The 13,146-nt window shown below is 38.1% G+C and overlaps 1 long non-coding RNA gene across 1 annotated transcript; it reads right to left on the reverse strand.

Moving 5' to 3' along the window:
- Window positions 1–9,929: 9,929 nt before the first annotated feature.
- LOC144199352 (uncharacterized) lies at window positions 9,930–11,870 on the reverse strand. Its single transcript, XR_013326889.1, has 2 exons — window positions 11,491–11,870; window positions 9,930–11,354 (listed from the first exon to the last, which is right to left on the reverse strand). It is a non-coding gene; the product is annotated as an uncharacterized LOC144199352 (long non-coding RNA).
- Between the last annotated feature and the right edge of the window lie 1,276 nt (window positions 11,871–13,146).

Raw genomic sequence — 13,146 nt, forward strand, 5'->3', positions numbered from 1 at the left:
TTTACTGCACTTGTATTTATAGCATTATTGAACTGCTGCCATTAGAACCGCCATAATTCCTTAAATGTAATTTCTGCAATTGACAGGCAGCAGTCGCACATCAATTATGTCCAAGGTAGGCATACTGGCGAACATTCTCCATCGTCCTTTTCATTCTTGCCAGCACTCAGAACAAATGACTTGTGTCCCTTTATGGACAGTGCATTGTTAAGCAGCCATAATGATGTTCTTATTAATAATGCATTCTCTTATTATGGTTGTTCCTTTTTCCTTATTTCCTTTCAACTGGCTTCCCTTACTGATTCTTCCCCTGATTTATTTATGCTAAATTTTAGAAATCCATCCAAATTTCTCAACTCTGGCTGCCACTGACAATTTTAATTGGGATTGCTGATGTCATTGATGCGAGTGATTTCTGGAAGGGAAATAATGATCACTCCCAGCCAGTTTTGAATGCTCTAAATTGCTTGTAGGTAAATTTGTAAATGCGTGAGGTCATAAAACATAGCTCTAATACCTCACTTTATTCTTTATTGTCCAGAAAAATAATGTGTTATCCTGCTGCAAAATATACACCAAAGCATGCAAAAATGGTGAAACAAAACCCAATGGAAAGTTATCAAGAGTTGCCTTGACAGGTCCACGTGCCCCTGAAAGACATTCTATGTAAATTAGGTATTCGTCTTATACTTTTTTTCCAAAACCGTCACTCTGACCCTATCTCCCATTTTCAATCTATCCGTTGCTACTGCACCATTATCATGACCTCAAATGTATATGTAAATATGCTCTTTATGTTCCAACATCTGGTCTCGCAGTAAGAGGTTGTCACTTTCTATATCAATCAAATCCTTTTGCTGAGTATCATGCATGCTAAGTGGGTTTGTGTCAGATAATATATAGATGAATGCATACTATTTTCAGAAGATAATCTGTTTAACATCACTGAGATTAAAGATGAAGAATCATATCAATAAAATCTGTGATCTACTAGCTCCTCTTTCCCAAATCCCTCCTGAATGAGATGGCATGGGGACAGAAAGTAGGAGGGTCACATGATTCAAGAGAGGGGAAAAAAATCATGGGTGACTTATATGGGTTCTCTCCATTTAATTTCAATGCCATGGAAGGTATAAAAATACAGATTAATGGGATTAGAGAATCTGGTGGGTATATATGGGGTGATGTCCAAAAGAAGATCAAGAAGAGATAGGAGAACTTTAAGAAGGAAAGTAGTCTTAAATGTTTTTATTTTTCATTATTTATGCTATTATTAATATTTGTATGACTCCCAGAGCAAAGTTGGCCTTTCACAAGGCAAATTATTGACTGCATAAAAGCTCTGCATTTTTCTATAAATGCTCAGCATTCCAGCAATGAATGGTGTTCATTTTAGGAGGCACTTTCCATACGTTGGCTTTTCAGCCACTATAGGTGAAAAGACGTGTTTATTTGTGTAACCTTGCCTCCCCTTTGCTCTCAACATTTATGTTATTTTCTCTGCTTTTCATTGAACTTAGAAAAAGTAGAGAAGAATCGGGGGTTGGTCACACTGTTTTTTTGCCCCCACAGCGTTCCTTCCGTTCAGCTGCTGTCAGCCTAGTAGTTTGCCATAATACAGTACTTATTAATGTATTCATTAAACCTATATAGTGTGTTGCTTCCCTGGCATATGAGCTGACACATGCTGTCACCCGCACTGCGGTGAGAACATCTCGTGTTGAAAAGGTCACGGTTCCAGCGAGTCCACGGAAGTGAAAGTTTACAGCCTTAATGCACCGATGTGTCACTGTCTGTCCTGCTTCCTTTTAGCTCTACATGCGCTTCACGTGTGAGTGCAATCACAAAATTCTTCCCTGCCGCAGCACTAAAAACCTAAAGTAGCTTTTGATAGGCAACCCATAAAAAACTAAAGGCATGCAACACATTGTGTGGAGCAAGCACAAATGGGCATAAGTAACACTTTCATTACTCAAAGATAATGCTAAGTGATTAATATATGTTATTTAAATAATGTTTAAAAAGCCCTGATACTATTCATTTAACATTTAAATGGAACTTTTTGTAAACTATCTTACCATGCCTGGAAGCTACATCAAAGTATTAGTACAAATGCTTTTATTGTTTTCAATTTGACGTCAGGTCACGTCACCTGCACTCTAGTCCAGTTCTTCTTCACCGTTTATTGGCCCAAGATGGGGATGAGCCTGAGGAGGGTTTTGCAGATGTGTTAATATTGGCTATTGTGTTGTAAAACTGCATTGCATGGCATAAATTACACTTTCATGCAGATTTGCAGTATAATTTCTATCTCAGTGAAATCGATTGATAGTGGGGTGTTTTGTCTCGATTCTGTTGAAGCAACTTTTTGTAAATGGGACCCTTATATGGGCGTTCTTTTACATGCAGATGTTACATACTTTAACAAAAGTAAATAACATTTGCATATGTCAGCTTTGTTCCAATAAGCACATCTCACAACCATTTTACTTTTCCTATACTCCATATTTGTTTGCCAACCACAGGCTGGTTCAGACAAAATTGGACATGACATACAATCACACAGACTTTGCCTGTCAACCTTCCACAGCCAAAGTCATACACACACAACAAACACAAATACACATGCACACTGGATTGGTCCCAGCGCCTGCCATCTGCGTGTGTTTGTATGTTGGCCTATTGTACCAGAGAATGTGTGATATTAATGTGTGAAATTGAATGAATGGGTGTTGAAATGAGTCTTTTGATATTTGGAAAGTACAGAAGGTCGGGCTGTTACATGCTGTCAAGGCCAATGTTGTTCCTTAGAAGAAAGTTAGAATTGTAGTTTGCAATGAATGTGTAACATGAGGGATTCAGTGAGGGTTTTCAAAGCCAAAATAATATTTTTTTTCAAAATATAAGTGTATCTCCAGCAACAATGTTTCTTCCCCTAAACTTGCTATACCTCCAAATAACAAGATACATCAAGTTGAATGCACTGTTTATTTTTGATTTATCTTGACTAAAGAGCAAGTAACTCCATCTCAAGCCGATGATGAATCAGGTTTCTACTTTTAGGGATGCATTGGACTTTTGGGGAAAATTTTCTTGAGGGATGGTGACAGGATCATTGAGGGTGCTATACAGGGAGAAGAGGCTGTGGACTTGGTCCATTGGAAAGGCAGCATGATAGTCAGGATAGATGAAGATGAGTCACTCATCAACAAGATTTGGACTATCGGCAGACATCCCAAATGCCGTTCTAGTAGTATATCATTATAGTGGAGATAGGGGTATTGCTTAAATGTTTTTATTTATATTCATATGAAAGCATCTGACCTAACTTTTGCTAGGCTGTTAGTTACATGCTGTCAGGGTCGATCCTGAGAAAAGAGATTAAAAAGTATGTTGCTATTTTAAACAGCAGTGATAACAAAAGCATTTATTCTTGCGCTGCGAGCAACACTTTGATTGCCACATCGATTCCTGCTGCCACACCAATATCAAACTGTTCAGTGGTGAGCACTTGCAATAGCTGAAAAGCACACATGCGTGTCCACACACTCAACACCTTGTGATAAATCTGAGCATGGTCATAGACATGGTACATGTTGATGGCACTCCCATGCTGCGGTCATCATGTCTTAACACTCAAAGATGGATTAAGTATGGATTTTGACGACATGATACTCCGTGGTTGGTTTTAGTTTAGTTTGATTTCATTTGTGTGCGATTGTAGATTGATTCTTGTACACCACTATTGAGTGTATTTTTTATTTTTGCATGTGTAAGAGGAAATAATTCTATAAGTAATGTTTATTACAACCACATTTATTTAGTACAGGGCTCACCCTCTCTGGTCCTTAAGGACACTTATCCAGTCTGTTTTTCATGTCTCTCTAATCAAACTTAGCTAAAACCAATGATCGCCTCCTCAGCACTTTCTCCAAAAGCCTGATAAGGATCCCAGTTATTTGAACCAGGTGTGTTTCCATGAAATATCTACATCGTTTTATTTTATTTTTTTTACAGTTTACACATATCTTACAAAATGCACATGAAGATAAAACAGCATTATTTCAGGCATTATACGATATTACTTTGGCTAGGAAAATGACAAGCCTTTGCACAGATTCTGTGGTTGCTTAGCAACCACAATCATTTTCAGCTATCATTTTAGGCAATGTAAGTGTGTTCTTTTAACTTTATTGAATGTTGCACTGAATATCTAAATACAAGAAACTCCAAAAATGTTGCATACCCAATTTCTACTAGCAGCTGCTTACTCACTCAGTTATGAAATTATGAACACTTGGAGAGGTAAATAAGGGAGTCAAATGAGTATAAGTGTAAGGTGGAAGACTATGATGTAATATTGTAATATAATATTGTAAAGTCCTTTTATAACATGGTGCTGTAGTAGCAAAAAACGTTTTTTTCCTAGTGGGGCAGATTAAAAAGCTACAATTTCCCGATGAATATATTAACATATTATGAGGCAAATCGGGATCTGGCAATCTCTCCCCTTGCATAAATAATGAGCTGGTTTAATATGACTGCCTGGTGGGGAGTCTCCCTTGACATGTGTGAAATTGAATGGGAAGGCGTGCGTGTGCCTGTACAATGTGCATGTTCTTCAGCGCCGGTGCATGTCTTTGTGTGTGCACATAGGCAGAATGCACATGTCTGAGTCCCTGGCAATGCGCCAGGATACGTTACACATGTACATATACTACAATCGTTGAAGTGCAACGTACATGCACGCATGGATACATAATTAAAAGCTTTTTCAATTACAAATGAGTTTGTAATTTTAATTTTGTACTTGTACTTTACACTACTTGTATAAAGGAGCCTTTTAGTAACATATGCTTTATTATATTGCTCTGAGTGTGATCCATGATGTTAAATTCTTGCCTTGAAAAAAGCACAATAATGCACTGGTTCCTTAGGTCTATTGAGCATTTTATTAGGAATGTCTCCAAGCCGCCCTTGAGGCATTCTGACAATAGTTGTGGTATAGCTTTAGCTATCTATGGCTATAACTATAGCAATGTACCAATTCAGGGTTTTCTTAGTGCAGTTAATGGGGGATCCTCTTCCCCAGGAACCAAATAGGACTGTGTAGCCTTCTGTGTATTTCGATCACACTCTTACCTCAAGGCAATTTGTAGTGTTTAATCAGCCTGCAATGCATGTGTTTGGGATGTGGGAGGAAACCGTTGTACATGGGGAAAAACCTACGGAGGCATGGGGAAAACATGAAAACTGCACATTAGCAGGCAAATCACAGAACTGTGAGGCAAATGTGTTAACCTCTTTGCTCAGCCTAACTGCAACTTTATAAAATTGAATCTTTGTTGTCATCATACATAAATTAAATAATAATTCAAGAACAATGGTAAAGTGCATATAGATCAGTTTGCAGTCTTTGTAAGGTGCATCATGTAATAAATTGATATACCGTAGTAGTAACTGTGTACTTTTCACTGAATTACATTTGTTTAGAAAATAACCTTATGTTTGGACATTAAACATTTATATAATAATAAAAGTCAAACTTTACATAAAAGGAAATTGATTTTATTCTACACTCCGGATTTAAGTGGATGTGACTCCCTCGCCTTTGGAGTGAAAGACAGCCAAGCTAAGTCAGAGGCCGTCATGGAGTCTTGCATTAGTCATGCCATCAACACCCGTCTCTCTTAACTCACTGTGTAACTTTAGCCCTTACCTCCTCCATTCAATTACAGCACCACATTTTAGAAGCTGCCTCCTCCAGAACACAGCAGATTAGCGCTAGAGGGTCAAGCAAAGTTCACAGACAAAGGCCAGTTTGGTGGGGTAAAAGCTCAGAGTCCTGAAGGTAAACAAGAAGGGATCTACGACGAAAAGACCTAGGAAAGTTGGAAATGAGAAAACAAGATCTTTCACCTCACTTCGATGTGATGAAATATCTTCATATATGGTATATAAAAAGATATAGGGAGTTGATCCGCCATAAAGGTTAGGCTTTTATGGTGTGAGGAGTGTGTGAGCACATGTGGGAATGTGCACACGCCTGCCCGTACGTAAACGCACATTGTGATTCCTTTCTCTATATGGCTTAGATCAATTGCATTGCAGGAAGGAGTGGTTTGCGTGGGCTCAAGTTTGGTAGGGCCTAAAAGCACAAAGTCCCACATCAAGTACAAACCCTGGCAAATATTGTGGAATCACCAATGCCAGTGCTTGTTCACACAGCTGTATTGTGTAGAGTATAAATAAAATTAAACAAATAATCATAGACAAGAATGGAAAATAGTGAACTGGCTTAAAAAAAACATACTTAAAATCACCTACATGTTATTATTCCTCTGCACTTAACGACGTATTTTATATTCCTGCCGCTAACTGATTATTGATTGTGCCATTGGTTTGATTGACACGTCGAGTATTGACATTTTTTTTGCTGCAGTACACGGCAATGCTTGTTTGTTATATCATAATATCATTCTGCAAATGACTTCCTTTGCTTTGTTCCCAATACCTCTAAACTGCCACCGTCGACTGTTTTATATCTTCATAAACAAATAGACCCAGAGCTGTTGAATCGAGTTAAAATTTGCCTCCAGCAATGTCTCTCAGCTGTCTTCAGTTACATTTTCATATGTACATAAATTTACTATGTATTTACGGTATATACATATCCATGATAGGCTGCACCTGAATGTGTTAAAGTGTTTGCATGCATGGAACATATTCCCTGTACAGTTTCTATCGGTTGTCAGTGTCAAAGCTGTTCCATTGGGTTGTTCTACGCACAGGTGGCAATAGTCTGGCCTAATGAGTCCATATGGGACTGTCTGGAAGATGTGAATGTGTGTGTGCATGTGTCTTTTGCCACTGGTCATGACTGTCTGCATTGAATTTATTGACGTGCTCATTCTGCATTTCAATGGGAAAAAAGCTTTCTAAATGTGCAAAAGAACAAGTCACCTTTTAAGTCTGAACTTGCACCTTCAACTCCAAAAGGCGACTAAAATGTATTTAGAATTCTGTCTCATGGAATATACGTGGAATCATTAGGACACTTTTATATTAAGTTCTATTCTTATGCCAACAACGTAATTGAAATATCAAATTTGACCTTATGGTTCTGTACACTGGTCCCTCTCCAAATTGGTCACAACTTGAACATTTTCAACAATGTATAGAAATATGGCAAGGAATTATTCTAGGAGACATTTTGTCCTTACATAGTGTATTTATACACAAAAATCTGGTTATCCAGTCATCCGACATGAAGCCTCAAGTCAGATCATTTTATTAAAAAAACAAAACGAGAAAAAAACATAATTAGACCATGTTTTACATAGCGTATGCAAGATGCTTGTATAATCATTCGCAGAGACCAACCTCAGGACATAGTGTGTTGTTGTGTCTCCCTGTTCACATTAATTTTTTGAACCAGTTTTGAGAACAAGAATATGCTTTTGCCTTATTTAGCATGTGGAGGAGCGATGTACATGCTGCTCATTGTTTGTGTTGTTTTGTTTTTGTCTTGTTTTTTTTCTATATAAAAACACTCTTAGATCCATCCCTTGTGTACTGTACACCTTTAAAGTAATATTTTCAGTGAAAGAGAGTGAGAAGAAAAAGAGTCAGAAAATGTACCCACACAACTTGGTATCCCTGAGTGTAATACCCACTGAGCATAAAACCATATCATCTGTTAAAAACATAGAAATTGACATTTATATATGTAATTTGTATTTCTATTATATTTAGATAAATGAGTTTTTAAACTTGACTTTCTTAAGATTCCCATGATAGATGAAACAGTTGCATCTGTTAAACTGAACAAATAGATCATTTGTGTGCCTAGCACAGACTTTCACTGGAATGGGGCATTGGATGCGTTTGTGTGTGCACCTCAAAATCTGTTGAGAAAACACAAGTGGAGTTAAGCAGGTTTGACCAGACTGTGTAACATGAAACCTCCAACTCATTTAAACAAGCGAGGTACAAAAATATTTCCAAATTCAAAATAGCTAACCTAAGCAAACAATTTGATCTACCTATGCAATTTTACCTAATCATACAATTTGGTACACCTATGCAATTTTAAATAAGATCCACCACACCTGCTTCCATTCCAAGTAGTAGTTTTCTTCTCTTAAAAGAATCATAAATCTGAAGTTAGACAGTTAGTTAAAATTTACATTACCCATGTAAATGCATAATGAGATTCATGAGATGGATGAGATTAAGAATTAAAACAATTTATTCTATAGGTATTCATTCATTCATTTTCTGAACTGCTTATCCTCCCAACTCATCTCAACTCAAAACAACAAACTTAAGGATGATTCTCTGTGACAATGTCATGATTTCCACATTAACTCCAGGCTTCCTCAATATTTCAAAGACATGCAAAGACCAAAAATACCTCTAAGAATGCCAATGCATACAATCACAGGAAAATGCATGCCAAAGGCTGTGTGTGCATGCTTAAAGCATGAGATGTTATGTCTAGTTGCCATTTAAAAATAATGGATCTGTCATATGTGAGAAGGAGACCATGAAAAGATGTGTGTGTATGTGTGAGAGGGTTGACAGTGGTTCAGTGGATGCATGTTATATAAAGGTCACACTTATTATGCTGATATAGAAAGAGAAGAGTGACCTAAACAAGGCTGTTGACAAAGACAAGGAAAGTATCTGTGAGGGTCACTGTGGATGAGGCCCGAGTTAGTCATGATTTGTACTCTGGTGCAGACAAATTGCATTGCATTGACAAGCCGACAGCCTTGGGTATTAGGACAACAAATGGAAGGATCTAGATGTGACTAAAGTGGCAACTAAGCTTCCATTACTTGCTCCAATACTAAAATCTAGGGGGTTATAAAGGTATATTTCTTGCTCATGACACTTCTGTTTCTGGTTTGGCCTACTTTTGGAGCAACTCAGCGAGTTGCTTAGATTTTTTGTGCATGCCAGCTATGGGATTCTTTGCCCTGAAAGAAGGTTTAACTAAACAATTCCGCTTGAAAAGAAAAAAAACATATGCACCCTTTTTCACAGTGTGATGACTACCCAACCTACCTGTATTCAACATGAACGTTAAGGAGTAATTTGTTTGGTTTAGAATCCATGAGTGTTGTAATGCATGTCCTCCACTTGACATCCTGCTTCTCCAACCTGCTCCAACATGGCCCGTGCATTGACTGGCATATTTCGATGGGAATTGCCGTGGTCGGGGTTTTCCCCAGATATTCTTTCACTTATCTTTTAGCATACTGTAACAAATCGGGCATGATGTATTCTGCAGGTTAGTGGGCTGAAGCAGTTGATTGAACTTGGTATTTTCCATTTTGTTCCACATGTTGTGCGCACACAACTAGATAGAGAAAGCATAAAAGCTTTTACGGGCGCATTCTATGCTATGTTTATGATATAATTTAAGAAGATTACAGTGGAGGTTTGGAGTTGATGTTATTATACTGACTGTGTCATTCTGCCTCTATGTTTTTATTATTTGTTGTCATGTTTGGACCAACTCGGTCGAGAAAACAATCTTGGTGCACGTGACATTTAAGATTTTCCAAATCCTATAGTGGAAGCGTGTTTCCGTTATCTGATACGAGTTTCTGTGATGATACTTGTGTGGTCGTTCATGTGATCAGATTTCAACCAACCAACTCGGTCTGTCGGGAAACAATCTTGGTGCACGTGACATTTCAGATTTTTCAAATCCTGTAGCGGAAGCATGTTTACGTTATCTGGTACGAGTTTCTGTGTTGATAATTGTGTAGTCGTTCATGTGATCAGATTTCAATTGTGTTCAAAGGCGACCCTTAAATATAAATGTATTTTAAAGTAGTATTGCAGAGATGTATGCTACTTGAAGGAAGCTAACATACCCAATCTTGTGATTGCATATCCAGAGACACACAGAAACACCATGTTCACAGTGTATATTTTCTTCGAACTAGAGCACAAGCCAAACAAATACATATTCCATCTGCTTGCACGCTTCAAATAATTCAACCATATGTACAGTACAAAAAAAGCATGAATTTTTACTGGTGGGTAAAAACAGAACATGGCTTTACAAATGCTGCAAAAAGTCAGAAATGATGGGTACTGGAAAAAGAACCTGGACTCGTGAATGTAGGATTTGATTAATCTCATTCAAGAAGGGGAAAGCAGGGTAATTTTATCTGATGAATTATTCATATCCTTTCGCTTTGAACCCTTGATTTCTCCTGACAGGTGCCTGTGTGTCCCCTTCCATTAGCCATGTCATTTCCTCCTCTTCAGCTGCAATCCACTCTCATGTCCTTAACACCGATGCCCAAGGACTGACATGTATGTAGGGAGAAATTATCAAGTGAGGGTACATGGCACAGGAAACGGGAAAGTGAGTAGACAGCATGAAAAGTGAAAGTGGACAGATTTGTCTTTATGCAAAGATACAGCACAGGTAATAAGGCACTTGTACAAAGTTAGTGCAAATGGGAGAATTTATAGCACTTATCCGCAAAAGCCTTAAGAGCTAGAGGGAAAGATAGGCAAAAGTCAAGTGAACAGGATCTTCAAAAGTAGTCATAAGAAAACACTTGCATTTATGCGCATTTTCATCTGATACAAACATAGAAGTCAGCTAATTGCTGCTTACAGTATCTTTCTCTAAACTGTCCCAGAAAACAACAGACAGTAAATAATCAACAATAAAAATACAGTCTGTGCTACCAAATTCTAAATAAATGACAAAAGAAACAGAGTTCCGAGAGATTAATGCAGGCAAAAATAGGTTGTAGTCTACTGGGGTTAGGATGGCGGAATTGTATCCAGAAGGGAAGATTAAAAGAGAGCAATAAATATTGGAGAAAGCATTAAAAAAATCTAAAAAGCAAAATAATAATTGTAGTTTGTACAGCACATGAATTTAAGCATTTATGTTTCAGGGTGGTAGATGGAAAGACAGGCGGTAAAAAAAAAGTAAAGAGGGGTAGAACATGCATTTGTAGAAAGAAATGGACTAGGGCATCCAATCAATATGTACTCTCCTTATGGTATGTGTACCATAATTTGCTCCTTCCTCCTGTCTCATTCTTCTTTCTTCTACTGTATTCCTCACTCCCCCTTCTCCCCCCTCTCATCTCTCCCCTTCAGTCTTGAATGTGCTGAATGTAGGTCATCCTGTCTGGAAGCTCCTCTTCTCCCTCTTCACCATTACACCATGCTCTTCTCCTCCCCACTGAGGCTGTGATTTCTCTGGGCTGGGTGCCGCTACCTGGACAGCATAAACTAGCTGGAAACTGCCATGCTGTTTTTGATTTATATTGCTTTTATATTGCACAAGGCCCGATTGCATCTGTATCCTGGAATGAGAGTGGGAGATTTCCATTGCTTTTATCAGCAGGAGGAGAATCAGGCGAAGACTGACCATAACCACAGCACAAAGGGTTCATATCCTCCAAGCAGAGAATTAGAAGAAAAAAAATGTTGACATCTCACACTTGTCCTGGAAAGAAGTAGCTGTCTTTCAATACTCCATCTCATGGATCCAAATTTTGTCTTCTTACCTCCCCTTTTTTGTTTTGGTTGGCAGGTTGATTCGTGTAGATTCCTTCCAAAGCGCCGACACTTGTTTTAGCAGCCCATATCAAATAAAACGCAGGAAAACTGTAAGCCTAACGCTCTCTCCTCAGCGCTTCCTTTCCCAAAAATATGGGAGTGAAGGAAAAATGTGTGTGTGAGAGTGTGTGTCTGTCTCCCCAGCCTGCCGCAGTGCAGAGCGACTGGCTTGTAGAAGTGAGAGAGGCAAACGCACACACTGTTGCTAACTATGGGCTGGCAGACTGGCATAAAGTGTTTGTGTAACTGACTGGTTTACACAGCACATTGTTCGGGTGGAGATTAGAACTCCATCAAACTGCAGTAGACTTCATCACACTAAACCGTTGTCTGACATGTCTGACTGAATATACATACAAACTTTATTTTTACCCTCATATTTCATTAAAATATTGACAATAAGTCAAATTGAATGAATGGGACTGAACGGCCTGCTTTCTCTTACCTTGATGAAATACACATACAACTGTATTTTACTTACATTTATGACCATTTTTACATCAGATCCAATTTTGGGCTTGATTTGCTGGTATTTTTCCCTTTGCTTTCTTAACATGCACCAGTGGTTTCCTTAAAAAAGTTTCAATCAATTTACAATGCGAAGATAAATGCTCACTATCTTGGAAGCTGATTGGGAATAAACAAATGCTTAAGCATGTCCTGCTTCCTTGCTAGAAATGATGTTATATTTCAAGTAACCATGTGAAGTATGCACTCACAGGAGCCTTTTATCTCTGAGTGATGACAAGAAATTGCTTTTCCCTTGATTTTACAGCAACCAACAGGGGTAGAGTAACCTTCCATAACAGCCCAACCCGTTATTTTACTCTTATAACCCTATTTTTCTCTCCTCTGCCAATGTAGGCCTCTAAAGTTGCAAGGAAAAGTGTCTTATTTCCACCCTCAGCTCTGCTTTATAGTGGCTTGTGTGTTTTGACAGTTGGTGTGGATTCAAAATGAATAAATATTCTTCAATATTTACAAAGGATTTTTTTTCATGGTTTGGTTGGAGAGGTTTCATGTTCAACTGTGTGAACTGTCAGTATGTTGTTCCAAGATTCATCAGAAATTTTAGATGCAGTCTTGTTATAATGCAGGTTTGTGTAAGAATCGATTTGGAGACACTTTTATAACCCCATGCATGGATCCGGTGTAAACCAATAGCTATTCATGACAGTGTGATATTATCAAACGCATGACATGTCACTTACATGATGAAGTCTTAAAGAAGGCAAACACAAGTGACAACACCTTGAAAACCTCTTTCTCCGAGTTGACATATTCCCACACTCACACAGACACACACACACACACACACACACACACACTCACCACAAGACACTTGTCAAGCACATCCTTGGTCTGCCAGGTGTGAAGAGAATATGGTAGTCACTAATTGGTGAGAAAGTATTTTGTCACTTTGTTTGATGGAGTACATACAGAGTTTCTAATCTTCTGGAAAATTGGAAAATTTATATTGTAACCTTGTTACAGAAAACCTTAGGTAAACTTGAAAAGAGTTGAAAAAAAATCTAT

The sequence above is a fragment of the Stigmatopora nigra genome, chromosome 7 (assembly GCF_051989575.1).
Source record: "Stigmatopora nigra isolate UIUO_SnigA chromosome 7, RoL_Snig_1.1, whole genome shotgun sequence".
Taxonomy (NCBI): domain Eukaryota; kingdom Metazoa; phylum Chordata; class Actinopteri; order Syngnathiformes; family Syngnathidae; genus Stigmatopora; species Stigmatopora nigra.